This window comes from Bombina bombina, chromosome 6, assembly GCF_027579735.1.
Source record: "Bombina bombina isolate aBomBom1 chromosome 6, aBomBom1.pri, whole genome shotgun sequence".
Classification (NCBI taxonomy): Eukaryota; Metazoa; Chordata; class Amphibia; order Anura; family Bombinatoridae; genus Bombina; species Bombina bombina.
The window spans coordinates 818296937-818322177 of NC_069504.1; positions in this window are offsets into that span (position 1 = coordinate 818296937).

Here is a 25241-nt window from a genome sequence, read left to right on the forward strand (position 1 = left end):
GAAATTCCAAATTAAATAAATACTTAACCTGCAGGGCAACTTATTGTGTTTATCTTATTAAATGTCCATGTGGCCAAATTTACATTGGCGAGACCTGTAGAGATGTAAGGGAGAGGATAACTGAACATAAGTCCAATATAAGATTATTATTATTATTATTATACTTTATTTATTAAGCGCCAACATATTCCGCAGCACTGTCCATGGAAATAAGATGTAAAAACAAAGATGCTCCAGTTTCCTCTCACTTCCTCTCTATGGGTCATAACATCAGTCAACTTAGGTTTCAAATCATAGAACAGGTAGATAGGCCTAGGAGAGGTGGAGACAGGGAACGATTGTTAAAAATCAGAGAGTTGTTCTGGATATATAAGTTAGAGACATTGAGGCCCAAAGGGATGAATAAATATTTTGATTGGAGTCTTTTTTTCTAAAAACAAATTTCAGCTGCAATGATAATATGTAAAAACAAAGCGCTGTTTATTATTCTTTTTGCTAATAATGTGCAATATACCTCTTTTTAAATATGTACATGGGTTTTTATGTTTTTTTAAAAAGAAATTCTGTATATACTTATTCTTTTCTTGTGATGAAAATAATTTTGTTATGCATTATTTTTGAATCCACAAGATATCACTGTTGTGCAATTGGTTCATCACATGAAAATGAATAACAGGTGAGGATATATAAGGACATTTACCTGTGTATGTTCAATTATACATGACTAAGAGCCTTGAATAGGCTTGAAACGTTGTATGTTTTCTTCTGAGGACCCCATGTGGAAATAAAGGTTCTTTTTAAATTTTGGAGGCTGGAATACTCTTTGTTTCTGGATTGTGTATTTGGACTTGGCAGGTCCTCTTATTCCGTGCCCCACAAAGACTGGTGTGCTGTTTTCCAAACTCCTTGAGTGATTATCTACATATTACCAGGGTAAGAGCCCGGCAGGAGTCCAAAGATCGGAGCAGGAGCTCCGGAGCAGGAGGTCTGCTCTGGGCTGGTAGAGGAGATGGGGCTGAATCCAGCATCGGGGTAGATGATGTCATCACCGCAGGTGGATTGCAATGAGGTGGAGGCGACAGGACTTGCGACAAGAGATGGAGGAGAATCACTGACAGCGGTAGCTGTGCGGCCATGCGGTAAACTCGTTATGCCTGGCCTGTGGTGGGGGTGGGATGGGCAGCGTGGGTTCTGGCATGGGTGGGTAGGGGTGACCTAGTGCAGCTTTTGTCTCCTGTGGGGTCTGGAAGGGGACTTCTTACTGGAGGGGCATCTGGGAGAGGTGGTCCTCCACAGTCCTTTCCATTGTGGGACTGATGGGGGGCTGGGGTATAGTTAAAGCAGGTGGGCTCATTAGATATGTGTGGGGAGTGGGCTTGCAGGACTTCAGGGGCATGAGTGGGCCACCCATTTTTTGTTTTACCCATGGGTCTTTGGGAGGGATAGTGTTGGCCTGTAGGGTTGCCCCCTCCCCTTCCCTCCCCTTCCCCTCCCTCCCCTTCCCCCCTCTCTCCGTCCCCCCTCCCCTTCTCTCCTCCTCTCCCTTTTCCCTTCTCCTCTCATCTTCCCTCCTGCTCACTTCCCCTTCTCCTTCCCTTCTCTCCCCTTCCCTCCCTGCCAGGCCACACTGGATCACAGGTCAGAGGCTGGACCGGCTGAGACTTTTCTGGGAGTGAGCACTCGTTTAACTGCAGGACCAGTGACCGTGACTGTGGCGGTGTGCTTGCTGTTTGAGAAGGTGGGAGATTAAAGTTGGTACCTCCTGTGGGTTCAGGAGAGGTTTACAAGATGTTTACTAGTTTGGGTTTTAAGATTTATTGAGCTCCTAGTCAATGACTTGTCAAGTGGTTTATATGTTATTTATTTGTTTACAAAATTGATAAATAAATTGGCTGCGGCCTTTATAACCCCAGTTACAGTGTGTGTTAAATTTATTGGGTTGGGAACATAGTGCCTAAGTATGGGGGCACACTATATTAGACATGTCTGTAAAAGTAAAAGAAAGCGGAAACCAATATGGTTTTCCAAAGAAGCAGAACATGCTGTAAAGACAAAAAAGATATCTTTTAAAATTTCAAAACAGTCTGATGATGATATGCAAATATGGAGACTCCAACAAAAAAAGGCTAAGCAGTTAATTAGGAAGGTTAAAGCTCATGCGGAAGAGAAAATAGCACAGGTAAAACATTGGGACAAAATGAGAAGTGTTATACAACAATTGGAGGATTGGACAAATGACTGGGATCTAAAGTTTAACACAGCAAAGTGTAAAATCATGCATTTAGGGAAGAAAAATCCAAACGTTAATTACAGACACAATGACACTTTACTGACTGTTACAAATGAGGAACGGGACTTGACAATTATTATTTTAGATTATTCGAAATTTAGTAAACAATGTAGTTCTGCAGCAAGTAAGGCTATCAGAATGTTTGGATATATTGGTAGAGATATTTGCAGCAGAAATAATAAGGTTCTTATGCCACTTTACAGATCATTAGTTAGGTTTCCTTTTGAGTATTGTGTGCAGTTCTGGAGGCCATGGGGCCGAATAATTCAGGCTCGCCGGAAACAGCAGTTATGAAGCAGCAGCAGTCTTAAGACCGCTGCTCTATAACTGGTCCGCTGCGTCTGAAGCTGCGGTCTGCAATCCGCCCAATCCTATACAATCTGACAGATTGACACACCCCTTGCTAGCGGCTGCGAATCTGCAGGGGGCGGCATTACACAAGCAGTTCTGGTGAATTGCTTGTTCAATGTTAAATGCCGACAGCATATGCTGTCCGCATTCAGCAATGTCTGTCGGACATGATACGCTACAGCATATAATTTCTGACAGACATTGATAAATCGGCCCCCATATCTTCAGAAGGATATAAATAAACTTGAATCTGTGCAAAGGAGGGCTACAAAAATGGTACATGCTCTAAAAAATAAAACGTACCAGGAGAGGCTCAATGACATAAATATGTATAACTTAGAGGAGATAAGGGAAAGAGGTGAAATGATAGCAACGTTTTAACATATTATAGGGCATAGTAAAACTGAGGCTGTGAATATTTTCCATTCAAGAACAAGGGGTCATGGGCCCCTATTTATCAAGTTCTGTCGGACCTGATCCGACAGTGCGGATCAGGTCCGACAGACCTCGCTGAATACGGCGAGCAATACGCTCGCCGTATTCAGCATTGCACCAGCAGCTCACAAGAGCTGCTGGTGCAACGCCGCCCCCTGCAGACTTGCGGCCAATGGGCCGCCAGCAGGGGGGTGTCAATCAACCCGATCGTACTCGATCGGGTTGATTTCCGGCGATGTCTTTCTGCCTGCTCAGAGCAGGCGGACAGGTTATGGAGCAGCGGTCTTTGTAACCGCTGCTTCATAACTGCTGTTGGCTCGCCAGAAACACGGGACATCAAGCTCCATTCGGAGCTTGATAAATATGCCCCAGGATCTCAAGCTGAAGGGTAGTAATTTGAGGAAGCACTTCTTTACAGAAAGGGAGATTTATTCATAGGGACAGAATTATTAAACACTGTATGGTGTTTCCGCGCGAGCCTTCAGGCTTGCCGGAAACAGCAGTTAAGAAGCAGCGGTCTTAAGACTACTGCTCCTTAACTGGTCCGCCGCCTCTGAGCGGCGGACAGCAACCAACTCAATCAGATACGATCGGATTGATTGACACCCCCTGCTAGCGGCCGATTGGTCGCGAATCTGCAGGGGACGGCATTGCATAAGCAGATCACCAGAACTGCTTGTGCAATGCTAAATGCCAACAGCATATGCTGTTGGCATTCAGCGATGTCGGACAGACATATAATAAATCGGCCCCATATATTAAACTTCCACAAGAGGTAGTAATGACAAACACTATGGGGGACTTTAAGAATGCCTGGGACAAGCATAAGGCTATTCTACAAACTAGATAAGTTTACACATTTAGGAAAATTCAGCAGACTTGCTGGGCCTATGGCTCTTATCTGCTGTCCATATCTATGTTGAAATATGTATTTATGAATAAATAGAACATATTCTGTTATATGCAGAACATTGGAATGTGAAATATTCATATTTCATGTCGGGTTGGCGTAAATGAGAATATGCAATAGTGTTTGGGTGAGAGTGGGGTGTTAGTTCCCCCCCCCCCCACACTTTTTTTTCTCTATTGACTTCTGTGGAGGAATATGTGAACGAGCACACAATATTCTAACTGGATTTTTGCACTTGTCCAGGTTACCCCCAGCGTGAAAACAGTTTACTCATAACACGAGCGCAACCCGATGAGCACAAAAAACGTACTTCAAGAGCAATTAACATTTAAGAGGAAACGTTACTTTGCACTCCACTCATACTCTGGCCCTTATTGTTTAATGTCCCTTTAAAGGGTTAAAAGTGTATGTTCTATCTGAACCATTAAATAAACATTTGGGGTTTCATGTACCTTTAAGCCTCTGTTTTTATCTTCATCTCTTCTGCTTGCTGCTTGTGCACACGCTTCAGTCATGTTAGTGTCATATTCTTATGGGTGTTATGTTTAGTTTATATGCAACTCTGTGATTCATTTCTATTGCACTTGTTTCCTGTTTTGCATTTCCTGTTCTGTTGGTTCTCTTCTAAGATCATGGCTTCTGTACACTAATACCTTGTACTGTCATTATTTACACCACCTGAAACATGGTGTCAGAAGTATCTGAATCTGCGCTATTTCTACACATCTGATGCTAAGAATTTGCTAGTCTTGCAGTGAGAGACATAACAGACGTTTTTGAAAGATATATATTTGGCAGCTGCAAGCAAGAAGGCGAAGCAATAGACAACTTTGTCACACGACTAAGAGAAAAAGCTGTGTATGGCTCTCTGAGAGATGAACTTATTCGTGACAAAATAGTTCTAGGTATTAATAGTGAAAGCACACGCCGCCTATTGAGGGAACATGATTTAAACCTACAAACAGCAATTGAAATATGTTGTACAGCAGAACTTACTAACAAACATATGAGAGCTATGGAGCAGGATAAACAAACTGACAGTATCAATGCAGCCTCCAAGCAACAGCTAAGCTTGAAGAACCACCAGCACAAGCTTCAGCACAAAAATCACAAACGCAACTCACCTATGAGCAAGCCTGCATCCTGCAAGTACTGTGGCAGTGTGCATGTAAGACAGAAAGAACAGTGCACTGCTTATGGGAAAATCTGTAGAGCATGTGGTAGACTAAATCATTTTGCTGGAGTATGTCTGTCAAATAGAATGGAAACAAGAAAGCTGCACACAATTGAGCAAACATCACATTCTGAGGATGCACATTTACATAGCACTGATGTGATTTACTCAAAAGAATGCATTGGTGCTGTGAAATCTAAGAGCCAAAAATGGTTTGTAAATCTCAGACTAAATAATATATGCCAACCCTGTCAGGTGCAACGTGTGATATCATGAGTTTAAAAGACAAGAATAAACTGGCACCTAGGGCACTTCTTCAGCCTAGTAGCACCAAATTGAAGTTATATTCAGAGGAACTAATGGAATGCAGCATATGTGAACGTATTCACAAACTTGATTTTGAGATTGTTGGAGCCAATCAGAAACCGCTATTGTCTGGTTCAACATGTGAGCGCCTGGGTCTGATGCAGTTCACCATTCCTGCTGAGCTACACAATGTCAATAATCAGCCTGCAAAATCCCTGACTAGGCCACTGACAAAACAGCAAATCCTCAGTGTCCAGTAGTATCTGTTCCAGGAGAGGTTTTAAACTTGATCCGACCATTCCACCAGTACAATGTGCCCCACGCAATGTGCCAGTAGCCATTAAGCCGCAGGCCAAACAGCAACTGGATAAGTATGTAACTGAATTACATCTTACTTCAGTATCAGAGCCTACAGATTGGATAAGCAACATGGTAGTTATTAGGAAGCCTGAGAAGATCAGAATTTGCATTGATCATTTTGAACATAGTTTTTTGAACAAGTTTTTGAACATGACCCTGAAATGGTCACACTACTTAATGCCAACACTTGCTGACATTTTGCACAAAATACCCAATGCACAGGTTTTTATGCTTGTTGATGCTTGAGATGCCTTTTTACAGTGAAAACTGGATGAAAAGAGTAGCTACATGACCACCTTCCGGACTCCTTGGAGCAGAAAGAAACTGCTATTTGGAGTCTCTGTAGTACTGGAGGTGTATCAGAGAAAGCAGCATGAACTATTATGTGGACTCCACAGAATTGAGCCAATAGTCGGTGACATTCTTATAGTTGGCTATGGTAATACAGATGAAGAAGTTGAGCATAAACATGATGAAAAGCTAGCAGCACTACTGGATCATTGCAGGCAGGTAAAGCATGAGACTCAACATAAATAAATTGCAGTTAAAGGTGCAAGAAGTCAGTTTCCATGGACATAGCCTGTCCTCACAAGGCTTAAAAGCTGACCCAGCTAAGATTAGAAAAAATTAAGGAGAAGAGCGCTAAAGATATAAACTACTACAGGTGTGGCTAAATATTTATAACTTAGGACCAGAAAAGAGGTAAGACCGGATAAGTACTGAGAGGAATCACCCTGAGGAAAGCAGTCTCCTATCTGACTGATCAGTGTCACTAAAGAGTGTGATCCAGTGGCGTCACTAGGGTTGGTGTCACCCGGTGCAGTAAGTTATTGTGTCACCCCCCCCTTTCCCCAGAAAGCAGACACACACAAACACAAAAACACAGGCACACACACATAGAAACACTCAGACACACTTAAAAACACACTCAGATGCACACACAAACACTCGGAAACACACTCAGACACACACACAAAAACACTCAGACACACACACAAAAACACTCTGACACACACACACAAAAACACTCAGGCACACACACAAACACTCAGACACACACACAAAAACACTGACACACACACACAAAAACACTCAGGCACAAACAGAAACACTCAGACACACACACAAAAGCACTCAGACACACACACACACACACACACAAACACTCAGACACACACACACACACAAAAGCACTCAGACACACACACACACAAAAACTCAGACACACACACATACAAAATATGTAAACTGCACTGCATTAATTATAAAGCTCATGCCTAGAGCTGCTCCCTGGCTCAGCAGAGCATCAAATGAAAGATAAACAGAGCACTCTAAAAATAAATCACTAAAGAAAAAGTTTAGGCGCGCAAACTATGAAAATTCTGCTCTCTGACTCTGTTCCAAGTCTGTCAGTGCACAGCCCCGGGCCGCGTGCCTACTGCTTCTTATGGCCAAGCCCCTCTGCTCTATATATATTTTCTTTGAATTTCAATAAAATAAATAAAAAAAAATGATATATATATATATATATATATATATTTTTTTTTGGTGGTGTCACCCCCTGGAGGTTGTCACCCGGGTGCGGCCCGCACCCCCCGCACCAACCTAGTGACGCCACTGGTGTGATCATCCGATACTTCATAGACCTCTTTTTTCATACGTGAAAACGAGTCACGTGACTGCTTACACAGACGTTGTGGGAAGGAGTCCTTCTAAACGCGTACAGAGCCACCAAGAGGACACAGACAGCGAGATACTCTCTGTGAATTTCACACTCCAGGATTAAGGTATTATTCATTTTCTCAGCAGCGATATTATCTGCCATAAGACAGACACGGTCTGCATCAGCTGGAGAATCCAATTTCAGGTATTTGAAAAGATACGTCTATCGCCTAATTATGACGCTTGTTTACATATAGAGTTTCGCAATACTGCCACCAAAACTTATTTCTGGTCCTAAGTTATAAATATTTAGAAAAACTAACTACAGTGGAGTACTGCATACCCGAATTAGTAAGAGACATTTTGGACATTTTAAATCTAGTTTTTATGGAAGACGTCCCACAGTGTTTTAATTTATTGTTTTTCTTGTGTGTATAATAAATAATTACAGATTTGCATTTCGACTATTCGAGTTTCTATTGAAATGTATTTTAGGATGCTATCTCTATAAAGTCTATCTCTTATATTTGTATAATACATTAAGTTATTAGTTAAATCACTATATTCCCATCATCTTACTACCTATAATACAATCAGTATATGCAATACTTAAAATTGAATTCTATCCTAGCTTTTTAGCGCTGCCTCACTTGTTCTACCAGATAAGAGTAGAGTAGAGCCATTGTGGACATGCCACAGCCTGGTGACACCGAAGCGGTACAGCGTTTTATTGGCTTTGTCACATACCTAACGAAATTGTTGGTGTGTCAGCCATTGAGAAGATTTCTGGACAAAGATGCAGTTTGGCATTGGCTTCCCAAGCATAACCAGGCAGTGGAGGAGATAAAACACTTGGTCACCGCTGCCCCAGTGTTAAAATATTATGATGTCGCAAAGCCTGTTACAGTACAAAGTGACTCAAGCAAAAATAGCCTTGGATGTTGTCTATTGCAAGAAGGTAAGCCAGTTGCATATGCGTCCAGAGCTCTTTCGTCAGTCGAGCAAAATTATGCTCAAATTGAAAAGGAATGTTTAAGCATTGTGTTTGCTTGCCAGAGTTTTCATCATTATCTTAATGGCCGGGATAAAATCAGGGCTGAAAATGATCACAAACCGCTAATAGCCATATACAAAAAGCCCCTTTTATGTGCTCCCAAGCGATTGCAGAGCATGATGCTTACATTGCAGCATTACAACTTCAATGTTATCTACAAGCCAGGATGTGAAATGTATATCAGTAATACCCTGAGAAGAGCTTCAACGGATCATGTGGCACTCGGAGGTGAGCTTGAGCATCATACAGTTTGTTTGCTGCAACAGGAACAACATTTTGCTGAAGTCAATCAAGCTGACTATCTTAATGTCACAGATCAGCGGCTACATCAGCTCATACAGCGCACAAAGACGCAACTTTACAAGCATTGAAGTCTATTATTCTGAATAGGTGGCCGGATAAAAGGATGCAGCACCTGCAATTGTGAAGGAATATTGGTCCTTCAGAGATGAGATTAGCGTACAAAATTGTATCTTGTACAAAGGTCCAAGAGTCATAGTACCAAAGTCACTAAGAACAGAGATGTTATTACGTCTACACTCAAGTCACATTGGGGGTGAGGCATGCTACAGACAAGCTTGTGATACCCTTTACTGGCCCAACATGCAAGGTGAAATCAAAGACTTTGTCAGCAATTGAAACCATGATGTCACATGAGATACCTACACGTCCTTGGCAGATCATCAGTATAGACTTATTCAAGTAAGCAGGAAAAGAGTATCTGATATTTGTCGATCATTACTCAGACTTCTGGGAAATTTAACTTCTTCCTGACTTATCCACTGAAGCTACAGTTAAGAGATGCAATGCTCAGTTTGCACGTCATGGACAACCAGATAAAGTGATCTCTGATAATGGCTCTCAGTTCGCAAGCTTACAATTCAGGAAATTTGCCACAAGTTTGAACATGTGACTTCTTCACCACGTCATCCACAGGCTAACGGCAAACCTGCATCTGCTGTGACGATTGTTACAAATGTATGTAAGAAAGCACAAAGTAATGGTAAAGACCCGTGGAACGGGATCTTACATTGGATAAACACTTCAAGCAAGGGCATGGATAGTAGTCCAGCATAGAGACTGATGTCAAGGAGATTAAAGACCTTCTTACCAGTAGCCAACAAGCTATTTGAACCCTCTGTGATACATGGTAAGAGGCAAGTGTTTGAGGCACGATATGACACATCCCAGAGATTTGCCTGAATTAAATATTGGGGAACGAATCCATATGAAACCGCTGCCTGGAGATCGAACAAGTCGTTAGGGAATAGATACTTGTCTGGAAAAGGTTGCACCACGCTTCTATCGCCACAATCGTGTGGATCTGCGAGTGGCTGAGCAGTCTGATTCTCAATATCCAGTTGACAGGCCAGACTCACCTGGTATTACATGGGCACACTCACCCATTGGCGGTAAGGAATGTACAGAGGGGATGCCACAGAATAATATTAATAACAGTCCTGAGCAAGCAGGTATACCTGATGGCAGTCAAGCACAGAGCATGCTAGCAAGTGGTGAGAAGAGCCCAGTAACCTCAGAGAGAGCTAAGAAACTCTTTGTACAGCTAAGGCCAGTCTTCACCCGTAGTGGCAGACATTCACAAATGCCAAAGAGACTTAACCTGTAGAATGAGTTTTTACAAGGACTCATACAGAAAAAAGAGGTCGTCAGTAGCTAATAAGTAAAAATTACCTTTTATTGTATATATATATATATATATATATATATATATATATGCTAAAACATGGAGGGTTAGTACCCTTAAAAACTACAGACTAACGCATTTCAGCTGGATGCCGTACTCATAGTCCCTAAAATCCAATACATACATTGAAACTTAAGAACCCCTCTATAGGCTCTGATTGGCAGAAAAGTTAACACAAATTTAAAGGTACAGTTGTAAACATTCAACTTATTCTTATTCAATCCCAATGATCATTTTAACGAGTATAAACTGTTATTTGAATACATAACCTATCTTACTTGAAATAAAAATAAACTTAAAAATAAATATAAAAATGGAACATAATTTCTAGTGAAGGGTACTCAATGTGAAATTATTACTTAGGTTGATAGAAATATTTTCTGAAACAAACAATAACCTTTGAAAGTTTTTACACATATTGTAACCAAAAAATATATATTATTGTAACCATAGAATTATTAGGTTAATTCTGGTTTGATAAATAATCAACCATCCAGTTTCTAGTCAAAAAGACATTCATAAGTTACAACCTATTATTTGTTTACTAAACAAGTCTGTATAAATGAGATCAATCTAATGTATAGATTTTTGGGGGGTATTTCTGTCCCTAACACTGAAAGGTCATACAGCATAAGCATTGGGCAGTTAAAATATACCTAGTTGCCACTACAAAAATACCCTTCAGTGCGAGCACAATAACCCCCAGCATAAGTACAAACAGGGTTGTCTCACATCAGACCTTATCAAGGTGGTCAGCTCACATGTATATATAATGCATCCAGAAAAAAAGTAACTTAAAAGTAACGCCTCTCCCCTCTACCTATCCTCTCTAATACACAAGTATACTCCAGCCCATCCACTAAGATCCAACAATGACCTGCTCCTTGCATCGGCAACTATCACCTCTTCTCATGCTAGACTGCAGGACTTCTGTCGTGCAGCACCTACCCTCTGGAACACTCTCCCTCGTGCTGTCAGGCTTTGCCCTAATCTGTCTTCCTTTAAATGTTCCCTGAAGACTTTTCTGTTCAGGGAAGCCTACCACCCATCTCAATAATAAATTAACTTCACTTACCTAACATTTCCCTCATCTAACTCTCTATTAACATCTTTCCAAATCTTGCAGTCCTCACCTCCTGTTTCTCAACCTCCTACCCTTCTAGATTGTAAGTTCCCACGGGAATAGGGCCCTCAAACCCTCCTGTATGTGTTTGTAAATTTTGTCCTGTCTTTTACAAGTCTTGTATTGTTTTATTTAAATTAATTGTATCCATGGACAGCGCTGCGGAATATGTTGGCGCTTCATAAATAAAGTATAATAATAATAATAACTTAATCCAGATAACCGGACACAGGGTCAAGAACCTATAGGAATTAACACCCCTTAATATGGGGTAGTCAAGGGAGGAGAAAAGGATTATGATAGGATGATTCAACATCCTGCATACTGAGGACAGAATCTCCACAAGCCAGATATGTATGTATGTATGTGTCTCAGTAGAGGAGAGGAGGGGACAAAATCAGCACCAATAGTTGATAAAATCATATTTAGAGTTTAAACGAAAGGGTAACTTGGTCTGAAGTCTAAAAATCCAGTACATCTCTCGTCTGGACAGTATCTGATACTTGTCCCCTCCCCTCCTCTGCACCCGTACTTTTTCTATTATCATCCACTTAAGGGAGTCGCAGTTTTTATCATGTACCCACACAAAATGATCAACTAAAGGGGTACTAATCCTGCCCACATTAATTGTGGACAAATGTTCTCGAATACGTGAGCGTACTTCCTTTGTTGTTATCCCCACGTATTGGAGGTTACAAACCGAGCACCATAGTAAGTAGATACAATGGGCGCGATCCGATATAGATCGTAGTTTGCGGCGCAAGCGAGGGAACCCGCGTCGCCCGCAGTTTCAGCTCGCAACTCGAGCTATCCCATATACGGCGCCGTCAGATGTTAACGTGCCGTAAGTCGGATAAACCAGCGATGTCCAGAAATCTGCGCAAGTACAAATTTCTGGCGTCGCCAGTGACTTGCGCCACGTTAGAAACTGCCGGCGCCTACAAAACCTGACTAAAGTCTAAATCAAATTTAAGTATAGCTTTTCAGCACAACAGGCTTAGGTGCTGCACGTCACCCAGGGACCACTGCCCAGGTCCCCAGTTCACAAATCAAAGGAAAAGCAGGCAGGTGACAGCAGATAAAATATTCATTTATTAAGGAGGTAAAAAAGGCAACGTTTCGGGATTAGTCTCCCTTATTCATGCCATTGGTTCAGCCAATCGGATTGAACTTGAATCTGATTGGCTGATTCAATCAGCCAATCAGATTTTTCTACCTTAATTCCGATTGGCTGATAGAATCCTATCAGCCAATCGGAATTTGACGGACGCCATCTTGGATGACGTCATTTAAAGGTACCTCATTCGTCGTTCAGTCGTCGGCCGGGACGGATGCTCCGCGTCGGTGGAGAGAAGATTCAAGATGCCGCTTGATGGAAGATGCTGGCGGATGGATGAAGACTTTGCTGCCGCTTGGAGAAAAACATCGCCGGGATGAAGAATTCTTCTTTGCCGCTTGATTGGACATCGCCCGGATCGGATGAAGAGTTCTGCCCGGCGGGGTGAATACAAGGTAGGGAGATCTTCAGGGGGGTAGTGTTAGGTTTATTTAAGGGGGGTTTGGGTTAGATTAGGGGTATGTGGGTGGTGGGTTGTAATGTTGGGGGGTGGTATTGTGTTTTTTTTTCAGGCAAAAGAGCAGTTTTCTTTGGGGCATGCCCCCACAAAAGGCCCTTTTAAGGGCTGGTAAGGTAAAAGAGCTTTGAACTTTTTTTAATTTAGAATAGGGTAGGGAAATTTTTTTATTTTGGGGGGCTTTATTATTTTATTAGGGGGCTTAGAATAGGTGTAATTAGCTTAAAAATCTTGTAATCTTTTTTTTATTTTTTGTAATTTAGTGTTTTTTTTTTGTAATTTAGTTTAGTTTATTTAATTGTATTTTTAGATAGATATTTGTAGTTTATTTAATTTATTGATAGTGTAGGTGTATTTGTAACTTAGGTTAGGATTTATTTTACAGGTAATTGGGTAATTATTTTAACTAGGTAGCTATTAAATAGTTCATAACTATTTAATAGCTATTATACCTAGTTAAAATAATTAACAATTTACCTGTAAAATAAATATAAACCCTAACATAGCTACAATGTAATTATTAATTATATTGTAGCTATCTTAGGGTTTATTTTATAGGTAAGTATTTAGATTTAAATAGGAATATTTTAATTAATAATATTAATATTAGATTTATTTTAATAAGAGTTTAGTTAGGATGTTAGAGTTAGATAGGGTTATTATACTTAATATATATATATATATATATATATAATATAATAACTATATTAACTATATTAACCCTAATATAATTAGGGTTAATATAGTTAATATAGCTGGCGGCGGTGTAGGGGGATTAGATTAGGGGTTAATACATTTATTATAGGTGGCCGCGGTGTAGGGGGATGTAGATTGTAGGCAAAAGAGCAGTTTACTTTGTGACAAAGCCCCGCCAAAAGCCCTTTTAAGGGCTGGCAAAAGAGCTGTTACTTTGGGGCATGCCCCGCAAAAAGCCCTTTTAAGGGCTGGCAAAAGAGCTGTTACTTTGGGGCAATGCCACGCAAAAGGCCCTTTTAAGGGCTGGTAATAGAGATAATTATTTTAGGGGGATTAGATTAGGGGTTAATAATATTAATATAGCTGGCGGCGGTATAGGGGGATTCGATTAGGGGTTAATAATTTTTATATAGGTGGCGGCGGTGTAAGGGGTCAGATTAGGGGATAGATAAGGTAGATGGCGGCGGTTTTAGAGGCTCACAGTAGGGGGTTAGTTTATGTAGATGGCGGCGGTTTAGGGGTTAAATATTTTATTAGGGATTGCGGCGGGGGATCGCGGTTGACAGGTAGATAGACATTGCGCATGCGTTAGGTGTTAGGTTTTATTTAGCAGCTAGTTTAGAGAGTTACGGGGCTCCAATAGTCAGCGTAAGGCTTCTTACGGCTGCTTTTTGTGGCGAGGTGAAAATGGAGTAAGATTTCTCCATTTTCGCCTTACGCTGTATATTGGATACCAAACTGCGCGGGTTTGGTATACCTGCCTATGGCCCAAAAAACTACGGGCGACGGCAGAAATATATGCGCGTAACTTCTAGGTTACGCCGTATATAGGATACCAAACCCGCGCAAATATTGGCGTCGCCAGCTTTTGCGGGCGACGATTTTTATTGTATCGACCCCAATATGTTTACCTACAATTAAGGCAAGAGGCAACATCAAAGGTCTCCCCTATCACAGAAGATCGAAAGGATGTAATCCTATAGGTTCTTGACCCTGTGTCCAGTTATCTGGATTAAGTTACTTTTCTCCGGATGCATTATATAAACATGTGGTCTGTTGTGAGACTTGACCCTGTTTGTACTTATGCTGGGGGTTATTGTGCTTGCACTGAAGGGTATTTTTGTAGTGGCAACTAGGTATATTTTAACTGCCCAATGCTTATGCTGTATGACCTTTCAGTGTTAGGGACAGAAATACCCCCCAAAAATCTATACATTAGATTGATCTCATTTATACACACGTGTTAAGTAAACAAATAATAGGTTGTAACTTATGAATATCTTTTTGACTAGAAACTGGATGGTTGATTATTTATCAAACCAGAATTAACCTAATAATTCTATGGTTACAATAATATATATTTTTTGGTTACAATATGTGTAAAAACTTTCAAATGTTATTGTTTGTTTCAGAAAATATTTCTATCAACCTAAATAATAATTCCACATTGCGTACCCTTCACTAGAAATTATGATCCATTTTTATATTTATTTTTAAGTTTATTTTTATTTCAAGTAAGAAACCAAGTAATGATTTGCTCAATATAGGTTATGTATTCAAATAACAGTTTATACTGGTTAAAATGATAATTGGGATTGAATAAGTTTATGAATAACTTGAATGGTTACAACTGTACCTTTAAATTTGTGTTAACTTTTCTGCCAATCAGAGCCCAGAGAGGGGTTCTTAAGTTTCAATGTATATATTGGATTTTAGGGACCATGAGTATGAAACGCGTTAGTCTGTAGTGTTTAAGGGTACTAAGCCTCCATGTTTTACCGTATATATACAATAAAAGTTAATTTTTACTTATATCAGCTACTGACGACCTCTTTTTTCTGTATGCTTAAATTTTGCCTGAGTCAGTAGCTGAGGCTGCACTGCTATCCGGACACTTTTTCTCATTATTTGTTGGACTAAAACACTGCATTATTGAGGCCAAGAGTACACGCTGTCTTTCAAATTCAGTAATTTTGCAGGTATTTGTTATTGCCATATACTTACCGTATCTAGCAGCGGGAGCTGTGAAAATGGGGATCGGAGAAGAAACACAGAGTACTTTGAGACCCCGCTCCCCATAGTGATCCGAAAAGCACCGGTTGCCAGGGAAGAGATGTCACCGCCGATGCGAGGAGATGGAGCACGCTCAATTCGTGTGGAGTGGGCGGACAGGAGTCCGGGAGCAACCGCTTGTGGAAGCTGGGACCTGAGGTGTAACTGGAAGGTAACTGAGGGAGCCAGGAGGTGTCGGGACTGCCAGATGAGAGAGATATATATGGACACAAGTAACACTGCACTAACAACACTATTGTGAATGAGCACTTGCCTGTTTCAATGAACTTTGAGACATAACTTTGAGACATGAGTTCATGTGTACTACTATCTTGGCCTCTTGGGCTTATGGTATACAAGCTTTATTGAATGGTATTACTGAGGTGTGTTGGTCCATAGAAGCACAACGAGACAGGAATTATTGAGTCAAGTGGTTTTACATACTCAGCCGTATGAGTTGTGCCAGACTGATGAGAGTCCCTTATACTTGATGGAAATTTTGTAAATGATATTGGTCCAGATATAATTACATTGTAGCAGACACCTAAAGTGATACATTTGGACACCTTTTCTTTCATATTACAAGGACTCATCCAAATTTCACAATGTTGATTTATCAACACTAAAAGAGTGAGATGTTATGGGTGTTATGTTTAGTTTATATGCAACTCTATGGTTCATTTCTATTGCACTTGTTTCCTATTTTGCATTTCCTGTTCTGTTGGTTCTCTTCTAAGATTATGGCTCCTGTAAACTAATACTTATTTACACCACTATAGGCATGATCAGTCTTTTTTTTAGTCACAAAACCTGGACAAATTTAGTGTTCATATTTTTTTTTTTTTTTTTTTTTTTTACATAAACACTGCACTTTTGCCGTTTATATCATCATTTATACTGCTATAAAACACACAGATTTGTGTTCAGTGATGTCCCACAAGTACATATCATCATTTATACTGCTATAAAACACACAGATTTGTGTTCAGTGATGTCCCACAAGTACAACAATACCCACTATGTACAGGTTTTATTGGGGTTTTGGGAAGTTACAGAGACAAATACGGGGCCTGCCCATTTGCATGGAAATTCAACACATTGATTTTTTGGGCATATATCACATTTGAGACAGTATCACAAGCCAGGAACGAAAATTACCCCACCATGGCATATCTTTTGTAAAAATAGACAACCCAGGGTATTCCAAAATGGGTATGTCCAGTCTTTTTTTTTGTAGCCAATTATTCACATAATCTGGCCAAAATTAGTGGTTATAACTATATATATAATTTGTGTGTGTTTTTCACACAAACACTGCACTTTTGCTGTTTATATAATCATTCTTATATGTTTTACTGCTATAAAACACCAATATTTGTGTTCAGTGATGTCCCAAGAGTACAAAGGATACCCCCATCTATGGATTTGTTTAGGCTTTGTGAAGTTACAGGGACAAATATGGGTCCTGCCCATTTCAGTCTTTCAGGGCCTATGTTGCCTTTGAGACAGTATGGCAGCCCGGGATAGCAAATTATCCCCATAATGGAATACTATTTGCAAAGGTAGACAAGTGCAGGTTCTATGGGGTTTCAGGAAGTTACAAGGACAAATATGGGGCCTGAACATTTACATGGAAATTTGACACATTTATTTTCTGGGCCTATTTCACCTTTGAGACTTTATGGCAGCCCATGAATGAACATTACCTCCATCATGGCATACCATTTGCAAAAGTAGACACCCTAGGGTATTCCAAAATGGCTATGTCCAGTCTTTTTTGTAGCCACTGAGTCAACACCAGGCCAAATGTATCTGCCTTTTTTCTTTTCTTTTTGTGTGTGTGTTGTTCACACAACTACTGCACTTTCACTGTATATATCATCCTTATATGTTTTACATAAAACACACATATTTGTGTTTATTGATGTCCCACAAGAACAAAAATACCCTCCATATGCAGGTTTTATGGAGTTTTGGGAAGATACTGGGCCAAATATGGGGCCTACCCATTTACATGGAAATATGACACTGATTTTCTGGGCCTATATCGCCTTTGAGGCAGTATGGTCGACATGTACTAATTGGCATGCGGACAAGGTTCTCAACCTTCCCTTTTGTGCTACTCATATATACAAGAGAACTTGACTGGTGATGACAGAAGCCTTAGGCCTCTCAGTTATATAACCGTAAGATAACCCATAAGTATATATCTTTCAATTACAGACAAATTTAGCTAATCTCTAAGATTTATTTGCATTGATAAGGACATCACAACTAGATAAATGTTTACTAAGAAAAATAATCCAAATGGATCTATAGGCTTAAATGAGAAACTGGATTTTTTTTATGTTTTCTTGGTTAAGTATATATTGCTCCTAAATAAATAATCGCTGTGTTATATAATATTAACATTAACACGAGGAGTGACGTATTGTGGTTTCCTGAGTCCTATATACTATCTAGTTAAGTATGTATCACTTTGCCTTATCTTGTTATATTTAACTAGACCTAGTGAGGTTGGTCCTGATTGTCTGTTGTCTCTATGCAGATCTTAGTCTCTTTAGCTAATATTAAAAAAAAAATACATCAGAGGTGCTGGTATATTGAAAATAATTATAGATGCTTATTTGCGGTACTTGGAACATAAACATGTAGCACAGACTTTCATATGGGGTTATCATTACTAAAGAAAAATGTAGAATTAGATGTAATACATAATGTGTAAATAAAAATATAATTGCTATGTGTTCCCATTGATGTGGTGGCAGTGGCTCCCAGTAGTGTATTGCTTCAATAAAGCATACCAAGAGAATGAAGCACAACGGATAATAGATGTAAATTGGAAAGCTGTTTAAAAATATGTGTGATCTATCTGAATCACCCAAGAATATTTTTGGGTTTCATGTCCCTTTAAGCAAATAAAAAAACTGTTTTATTACCAAATGCAGAAAATGCTTAGGTTTAGTAAACAGCACAAGCTGCTTAACAATTTCAAGAACCAGTTTGCAAAGGAAAGAGCTTCTCATATAGATCAATGTAAAAATAAAGTTTTGTACCATTTTTTTTAAATCAAGTAACATCTAGCTGACATATAAAGCACATTTCAGCAAGAGACAGAGAGGTGCAAGGCCGTATTAACCAAATATTGTGCCCTCTCATCTCACACTGTCCTCACCGTTACATGTGCTAGTGCAATGCAGTTCATTGCTAGCGGTTGAAGGGCAGAAACAAAATACTTTTTCCGATTCTCCGTTCCCCCCACATAGACAGTCCCACTACAAGATCAAATGACCAAGTATCGTGCGCCTCACTGATGTCACATAGCTCCCTGGCAACTGCAGCTTCATTGAGCTGTGCAGCATTATGGGAACGGTTGTTCCAGCATAGGAATGGTACAGATGGTTGTGGCGGTAGTGTTCCACCCAGCTGCCTTGTTCTCCCACCCCTAAAAAATAACCCTGATGCAAGTTTTTGCCATGTTTTGGTGTGCATAATGTCAGCAATATCTTTAATTTTGTATAAACTTTATTTATAACAATACTCTCTAGGAGCGATGGCCAAGAACAGAATTACAAGGACAACATTATGGACAAATACAATTTCATAACATAGTTACAATAATATCGTAAGATGCCAGTCCTTGGTGGTCAGAGTCCATAAGAGAAACGTTGATTCATTCCTGGAGAGAATTTTATGTCAAAATAAAATCACAAAGAAAATCACAAAACAAAACTTAACAACTCTATGTTAAGCCTCTAAATAACAATTCTGTGCCTCCTGGGAACTCCATTAGACCTAGCTATCATCCAGTCTTGCCACCGGTACCTCCAGTCAGCTAAAAGGTCCACTGTCCTCTTAATTGTCTTTCCATAACGCAGTCAGTGTTCTTTAAGGGGAATGTAATATGTTTATGAGTTGCTTGTGGCAAAGAAAGAATACATAGTTCCAACTTTTGTAGAAAGACTCTAGTTCTCTTTAATGGGTCATAGAGTGTATCCCATTGTTCTGTTGTCAGCTGAGTCAAAACACTTTCTTTTAGTTCTCTAAGAGAAGGAGCCTTCCAGGAAACCAGTACTTAAGAATCAGTTTCCTAGCCAAAAGGATAGTGGTGATTATAAATGCCCTATGTTGTTTCAGGTGTTTTGGCAAATCTAAACCAAATATATTGCTGTCATCTAACTATATGGAGTCTTAAGTCACAATCTGTAACCAGTGGTCGAAGATGGCTTAAAACCTCCTAATACATGGGCAGCGTCTGACTAGGTGCAAAAAATCAGGGTTGGGAAATCTGCACTTTAAAAATATTATCTAGATCTTACTTCCAGACTTGGGGGTGATATATGCCCTATGAAATAATTTTATAATAATAATTTTATACGTGATTCTCAAAGCTCCATGGACAAAGTAGCCTCCGTTTACTGTATGCTATTTAAAATGATATTGAAAGAGATTCTATCTGCAAGCAGCCCTGACCAATTCTGAGCCACGCTATCAGTATTTTATCTCTCTCAGATCTCTAACAAATATTTATACATAAAAGAAATAGAGTGGTACCTCTATTAAACAAAGAGACCCACACATCCACTTTATTGTGTGCATCTGAGAACTTCTTCAATTGAAAGAGCCTACCCACAAAATGTTTGATCTGCAGGTATGCAAAATGATGTGATGTTAATAGTAACTGGAATGTTTAAGTTCCTGTAATGACCTAATCTCTCCCTGGTCATTTGAGATAATATGCTGTAAGGACCTGATGCCCCTATCCCTCCAGATCAAAAATGGTCTGGTAGCATAACCCACTGGAAAGTCCAGATTACCCTGAAGTGGAATAATATTAGAAAACATGTTGTTGCCGCTTAGCCATTTATACATATGTCTCCATGCCCTCAGTGGTTTGCTCAGCAATAACAAATCTTCCACAGTTTTCAGAGCCGGTCCTGCTGTCAACTGTGGCAACATGAATAAAGACATTGGAGAGATTAAATCCTTGTTGCTTCTGCTATCTGTTTAGAGAGGCCTTACATGAAAAAACACCATTGTAGAAAACTGCTAACTCTGCTGCTATCTCATCTTTTAGGATTTTGTAAAATTCTCCCGGTACCAAAAGCTACCAAAAGAACAAAGCAAAATAGAAGTCCATTGGAAAGTCTTTTAAATCATGAAAGACAATTTGGGGGTCGCAAGCTCTTAAAGTACCAGAGGTGTCATTGAAGGCACTGTACCATGACAGGCCAGAGGCAGTATTCTGCAAAAAAGATCATGGGCTTGAGGCCCGCTAAAAGAACTGAACGTACTCTGCCTGTCTTCTGAGCCATGTTGCTTAATGCTGTGATGATGTTAACTTGGGACTACAACAGGGCAAATGTGATCTCTGACTCAAGAGCTGATGCCTATATGAGAACCAAGGACCTCTGTGACATCACAGTCCTCCATGGTGACACACCACCACTAGTCACACACAATGCAGGCAGAACCTAGCTGAGCTAAGCTGTCACTCTAGAGGGGACCTCTAAGCCAATACAGGACAAGTATTCTCAACCTGGGAAGACTTTGATCTTTTTTTTCTATCCCTTTGCCCACCTCACGAAGCACTCTCTTACACTTGAAGCGAAGCAGGCTCTTTAAGGCTGGCCACCAGCGGCACTTTTGTCTGTACTTGGTAGATCTCTCTCTAAGGTGCATTGCCATGAGCACCCTATCAAAGTGCTATTGAGCGCCGGAAAAATTTAACCCAACTTAAAAGCTCCTCATTTCAAATGACGTGCAGGCTGGGAGTATGAAAATGAGAACGATTTAACAAAAGGTGCAAATGAGCAAACCGACCATGCAGGTAAAGCAATAAAAGCAGGGGACAAGCTCACCTAATATCTGGCTGCCACGCTAAGCTGCCTTTAGTTGGAGCACATTGCTGGCGAGCTTCTCTGACTGCTGCACGATGAAAACTTTGGCGGCAACTTTACCAAGGACTTGCGGCCTGTGAGATTAAGATTTTTTTTTGATCAAGGAAGTCTAAAGCTACACAGATTCACACTTTATTCAAGGTTACAACTTAAGCAGCCTAATTGGGGTCAGAATTAACCCTCACATAATTTAAGAACATAGATTACGGGGCCAAATTATCAGGCTCCGAATGGAGCTTGATGTCCCTGTTTCTGCGCAAGTCTTCAGGCTCGCTGGAAACAGTGGTTATGATGCAGCTGTCCGCTACCTCTGAGGCTGCGATATTCAATCCAGCCAATCCTATATGATCGGGCTGATTGACACCCCCTGCTAGCGGCCGATTGGTCGTGCATCTGTAGGGGGCGGCATTGCACAAGCAGTTCACCAGAACTGCTTGTGCAATGATAAATGTCATAGAAAGAAAATAAACCTTTCAGCACAGAAGAAAACACAAGTTGTTTTGTTTATTTGCTTTTTTGCCCCACTTAACCCCTTAAGGACAAGGCCATTTTTCAATTTCTTTCCCTTAAGGACCAGGGCTATTTTTACATTTCTGCTGTGTTTGTGTTTAGCTGTAATTTTCCTCTTATTCATTTACTGTACCCACACATATTATATACCGTTTTTCTCACCATTAAACAGACTTTCTAAATATACCATTGTTTTCATCATATCTTATAATTTACAGGAAAAAAAAAAAATATGAGGAAAAAATGGAAAAAAAAACAAACTTTTTCTAACTTTGACCCCCCAAATCTGTTACACATCTACAACCACCAAAAAACACCCATGCTAAATAGTTTATAAATTTTGTCCTGAGTTTAGAAATACCCAATGTTTACATGTTCTTTGCTTTTTTTGCAAGTTATAGGGCAATAAATACAAGTAGCACTTTGCTATTTCCAAACCACTTTTTTTCAAAATTAGCGCTAGTTACATTGGGACACTGATATCTTTCAGGAATCCTTGAATATCCCTTGACATGTATATATTTTTTTTTAGAAGACATCCCAAAGTATTGATCAAGGCCCATTTTGGTATATTTCATGCCAACATTTCACCGCCAAATGCGATCAAATAAATAAAATCGTTCACTTTTTCACAAATTTTTTCACAAACTTTAGGTTTCTCACTGAAATTATTTACAAACAACTTGTGCAACTATGGCATAAATGGTTGTAAATGCTTCTCTGGGATCCCCTTTGTTCAGAAATAGCAGACATATATGGCTTTGGCGTTGCATTTTGGTAATTAGAAGGCCGCAAAATGCCACTGCTCATCACACGTGTATTATGCCCAGCAGTGAAGAGGTTAATTAGGGGGCATGTAGGGAGCTTCTAGGATTAATTTTAGCTTTAGTGTAGTGTAGTAGACAACCCCAAGTATTGATTTAGGCCCATCTTGGTATATTTCATGCCACCATTTCACCGCCAAATGCAATCAAATAAAAAAAATTTTTTTCACGATTTTAGGTTTCTCACTGAAATTATTTACAAACAACTTGTGCAATTATGGCATAAATGGTTGTAAATGCTTCTCTGGGATCCCCTTTGTTCAGAAATAGCAGACATATATGGCTTTGGCGTTGCTTTTTGGTAATCAGAAGGGCACTAAATGCTGCTGCACATCACACGTGTATTATGCCCAGCAGTGTAGGGGTTAATTATGTAGCTTGTAGGGAGCTTGCAGGGTTAATTTTAGCTTTAGTGTAGAGATAAGCCTCCCACCTGACACATCACACCCCCTGATCCCTCCCAAACAGCTCTCTTCCCTCCCCCACCCCACAATTGTTCCCGCCATCTTAAGTACTGGCAGAAAATCTGCCAGTACTAAAATAAAAAGGTATCTCTTCCCCCCCCCTTTTTTTAAGCATATTTACATATGCTGCTGTGTAGAGTCCCCCCCTTAGCCCCCAACCTCCCTGATCCCCCCCAAACAGCTCTCTAACCCTCCCCCTCTACCTTATTTGGAGCCATATTGGGTACTGGCAGCTGTCTGCCAGTACCCAGTTTATAAAAAAATATATTTATTTTTTTATTTTATTTTTTATTTGCTGTAGTGTAGCTTCCCCCCTAAAAAAAGACCATCCCCCCACCCCCTCCCAGATCCCTTTGCAACTTATTAACCCATTCCCTCCCCCCTTTCTCCCACTTAGAAGTTTTTTTTTTCTGTAGTGCAGCGGTTCCCACCCGCTCCCTCCCCGTGCACGCGCCCGCCCGCCACCTCCCGTGCGCACCCCCGGTGGCCACGCCCCCGATCCCGCCCCCCTCTTAATCATAAGAGCCATTGATGGCCGCCCACCCGCCTCCCACTTTTGCTCCCACCCACCAACGATTTTCAGCCATCGATGTCCGGTGCAGAGAGGGCCACAGAGTGGCTCTCTCTGCACCGGAAGGGGTAAGAAGTGTTATTGCAGGATGTCTCTGGTCTTTAAAGACCAGCTTGTGCAAGACGTACCCTGTACGACATGAGTCGTTAAAGGGTTAAAAGGGACGTGTAATTCCTAGAATGCTTTGTTGAAAGGATGACAATGCACAACTGGGAGCTAGCTGAACACAGGTGGTGAGCCAACGACAAAATGCACACAGGTCCAGTCACTGCATCTAGCGAGCCAACAACATGAGGCACACAGTGCAGCCTCTACAGGTTAGCCAATGACGAAAGGCACACACCTCCAGTCGCTACAGCCAGTGAGCCAACGGCAAGGGGCACACATGTCCAGTCTCTGATCAGCAGCTTGCTCCCAGGGGTGCATTGCTGTTTCAAAGCCTACCTAGGTATGCTTTTCAACAAAAGCTACCAAAAGAACAAAGCAAAATAGATAGAAGTCCATTGGAAAGTTTTTTAAATGGTATGCTCTATCCTAATCATAAAAGATCATTTGGGGGTTGCAAGCTCTTAAAGTACCAGAGGTGCCATTGGCGCACTGTACCACGACAGGCGAGAGGCAGGACTGTGCAAAAATAGATCATGGGCTAACAGAACTGAACGCACTCTGCCTGTCTTCTGAGCCATGTTGCTTAATGCTGTGATGATGTTAACTTGGGACTACAACAGGGCAAATGTGATCTCTGATTTAAGAGCTGATGCCTATATGAGAACCAAGGACCTCTGTGACATCACAGTCCTCCCTGGTGACACACCACCACTAGCCACAAACAATGCAGGAAGAGCCTAGGTGAGCTAAACTGTCACTCTAGAGGGGACCTCTAAGCCAATACAGGACAAGTATTCTCAACCTGGGAAGACTTTGATCTTTTTTTCTCTCTCTTTGCCCACCTCACAACACACTCTCTTACACTTGAAGCAAAGCAGGCTCGTTAAGGCTGGCCACCAGCGGCACTTTTCTCTGTACTTGGTAGATCTCCCTCTAAGGTGCATTGCAATGAGCAGCCTATCAAAGTGCTTTGGAGCGCCGGAAAAAATTAACCCAAAATAAAACCCCTCCATTTCAAATGAGATTCAGGCTGGGAGTATGTAAATGAGAACTATTTAACAAAAGGTGTAAATGAGCAAACCGGCCAGGCAGGTAAAGCAATAAAAGCAGGGGACAAGCTCACCTTATATCTGGCTGCTACGCTAAGCTGCCTTTAGTTGGAGCACACTGCT